This window comes from Pteropus medius, unplaced genomic scaffold, assembly GCF_902729225.1.
Source record: "Pteropus medius unplaced genomic scaffold, Ma_sr-lr_union100, whole genome shotgun sequence".
In the NCBI taxonomy this organism is placed as follows: Eukaryota; Metazoa; Chordata; class Mammalia; order Chiroptera; family Pteropodidae; genus Pteropus; species Pteropus medius.
This window is the reverse complement of record NW_024349798.1, coordinates 8990399-8993918: the sequence shown is the minus strand read 5'-3', so window position 1 is coordinate 8993918 and position 3520 is coordinate 8990399. Positions and strand designations below refer to the sequence as shown.

The following is a 3520-nucleotide window of genomic DNA, read 5'->3' as shown; positions in this document are numbered from 1 at the left end:
AACAAACTCAGCCAGTTGCAGAGAGAGCCAGCTGAACCGTGTGTGGTGGCTGGCTCTGTAGCAAGGACTTTGTGGCACTGGTTGGGAGCACCTAGCTCTGGGTAGGAACTACATACAGCGTGTTTCTGTCAGTGATCATTCATTCATTCATTCATTCAACAGGTATTTCTTGAGTGTCCGCTATATGAGGGGAACTGTGGTAGGTACTAGGGATAAAATGATGACTGAGACCCACAGTTGCCCCTATCCCCATGAAGCTTATAGTCTAGTGAGCAACACAGGTATCAGCAGAGTGATCAGTGCGAATCACAAACAGAAATAAACGCTCAGAAAGAAGGCTCATGGTTCAATGTGAGTCCATAATGAGAGAATCTGACTAGGTGATCGGACTAGGAACACCGAATAATCACGACATTTGCTATTCGTTGTTCATCTACCGGAGTGGGTTGAATAGCATCCCCTGAAAATTCATCATTGCCTGGAACTTCAGAATGTGATCTTCTTTGGAATGGGGTCTTTGAAGATTTAATTAACACTCTTAAGGTGATTTGTACTGGATTTGAGGCAGGCCTTAAAGCCAACGATTGCGATAACTGGTGTCTTCATAAGAAGAGGAGAGGACACAGAGACACACAGAGAGACACAGGCAGAAGGACATGTGAAGACAGGGGCAGAGACTGGAGTGAGGCTGCTGCAAGCCAAGAAACGCCTGGAGCCCCAAGACTCTGGAAGAGACAAAGAAGTGTTCGTCCCTAGAGCCTTGGGCGAGAACATGGCCTTTCTGACAACTTAACTTAGGACAGCTGGCCTCCATGACTGTTGGAGAATAAATTTCTGTGGTTCGTAAGCCACCCGATGAGTGGACATTTGTTACAGCAGCCCTAGCCAACTAATGCGCTAGCCCTAGCCAACTAAATGACTAAGTGTTAGAACTAGGGGTGCCTGTGCAGGAAGACGTTACACACAGCTCCTGCCTTCAGGGAGTTCAGAGTCTTGTTGGGGGAGATAGGCAGTAAACAGATACCTAAAATCTTCTCTGTTAAGGGCTAAGATGAGGGGACACAAGGAGAGAGCTCTAGCTCAGGCTTCGGCATCTTCAATACCCAGAGATGAGGCTGACAGCACAGTATTCATTACCCCTGTCACATGTCACCTGAGCCCTGACTTATATCCCCAATGAAACATGTAACACTGGAGTTCATCTTTGTCATCCTTAACAATGTCCAATGTGTAAGGATCTCTGGCTGCATTCCCATTTCCTGGTTGTTTGGAAGTATCCTAACTTCCAAAGAAGAAATCCTGCTTCATTTCTTATTTAATTTTTATTTCATACCCTAGAACTTCCCTAGAACTTCCATGCCCATGGCGAAGAAACTCACCATAGATCACTCACCTGTACCTTCTAGGCCCCTAGCTATTAAGGAGATGAAATTGGTCAGACTTGGGATTTGGGTATTAAAGGGGAGGTGGGGACAAGGATGTCTCCCCAGTTTCTGCTTTGGGATACTGTCGCTTCCTGGAAAAGGGAATACAGGAGGTCAAATAGGCATGCCTGAGGAGCCGGGAGCTCAGACTTGGGTTTACTGAATTTGAATTATCTGGGGAACATCCAGCTGGAGATAGCTGATCAGCAGTTGTCTGTGTGACTCTGTCTGGAGTAATAAGAGGTGTCTGAGCATTTCGAATTCCATTACGGTCATCTCTGATGATGCATCTCTGTCCGAAAACCAGACTAAGCTAATAAACTTTAATTGTACTTAAGATAGTGAAAAGGCGGGGCTCATGCCTCCTGTATAATGTCATATACTCCACAGACTCCAAGAAAAAGAAGAGATAGGGGTCTTGACGAGCTATTGCATTCATCCACCTGACTCCTGGTAACTATTCTGTTAGAGTGAAGGTAGCCAGGAACCCATAGGGTGTGGAGATTTGCAATAATGCGATTTCAACAGGAAGCTGGAAAGTTTAGTCCTTAGAGGTCCAATTTATCTTCTTCAGGTGGTAGCAGTCTAAAAATATTTTCTGGAATATCAATACTCTGCCTTTGGTGATAGGGAGATGCTATTATTTTAAAGATGTCCCCTTCAGTGTCTATGGCCATGCCAACCTGAAACGTGCCCGATCTCGTCTGATCTCGGAAGCTATGCAGGGTTGGGACTGGTTAGTACTTGGATGGGAGACCACCTAGGAAGACCAGGTGCTGTAGGCGTAAAAAAAAAAAAAAGTCTCCTTCGAGAAAGTGCTCACAAATCTTGGCCTTCCTGGTGTGAGTGTGCAATCAGCAAGGAATTGATGGAAATTTATTCTTCTATATAGTGGTGTTTTCACGATGCTTTTTGGTTCACAGAAAAAAGATAGAGAAAGTGGACTTGTGTACATATCTATAGATAACAAATATATGTGGAAGGGAAAGGGGAAGAACAACCTTACCTCTCAAATATAAAAGATGGGGAGAAAAAAGTGAAGTCGGAGGGAGAAACACAGGAATTTTAAGCTAGGGGTTTAACTGCTTTGTCTTTATTTTCTCATCCATAGATGGAGATAATAAGACCCTTCTCCCACTGGGATGCTCTAAGGATTAAACGAACTATTACTGCAAAGCCCCTTTCACAGAGACTGGCATATAGTAGATGCTCAATAAATGGCAGCCTTTACTTAAATTTTAAGTAATGGAGGGCCCACTCCCCAAAAGAGCAGGTGCTATTGATTGCAATTTCAGAGTCTACTCATGGATATTTTCCTGTAACATTAGATTTAGCTTGTGTGCTTCATGAGGGCTAGGAGCATGACTTAATAATCATAATGATAATAATTATAATAATCATAACAATGACAGTAATCATCATAATAATAGCAAGCATATATTGAGCAAGTCCTGTTTGGAATACATGATGTGCTTGTATTATCTCATTTAATCTTCTCAACAACGTAGTGATGTTTCCCTCAATTTTTCCATTTTCAGGTGTGGAAAGGGGAGCAGGGTGAGAGAGAGAGGGAGAGAGAGAGAAAGAGAGAGAGAGAGAGAGAAAGAGAGAGATCAACGCTATCTTATTTATCTTGATATTCCCAGTATCTTGAAAAATCACTAGCAGAATCAAGCTTTATGAAGGTAGGTGAATTAATGATTGAACAAATGCATGAAAATACTGGGTGGATGAAGATAAAGAAATAAGTCATAGGGACCTAAACTCCTGGCAGGCTTGACTCCTCCCTCCTCTGGGACCTACCTCTTAGCCCCAGGGACCTGGGCATTTCTAGAGCATCCTTTGGGTTTTTCTCCCCTTAAGAGCCGAGCCAGGCAGTCACTGCACCACCTTTCCTCTTCACGGCTCTAATTACGTGCTCATTGGCATGTAAAGACCTCCCCAGTCCTGTCCTTGACAAGGAGTAGAAATTCGGTGAGAATCGTACCCATTAGGGCCTTTTACGATCACCATTATGTAACAAAGAGCATCTGCAGCCCAGGGAATTATTGCAAGCTTTTATTTTGTTAGGACTTTGAATCCCTATCTCTTCTTTC

At 43.6% G+C, this 3520-nt stretch overlaps 1 pseudogene; it reads left to right on the top strand.

Moving 5' to 3' along the window:
- The first annotated feature begins 2089 nt into the window (after positions 1–2089).
- On the top strand, positions 2090–2209 carry LOC120620612 (uncharacterized; annotated as a pseudogene).
- Positions 2210–3520: the final 1311 nt, after the last annotated feature.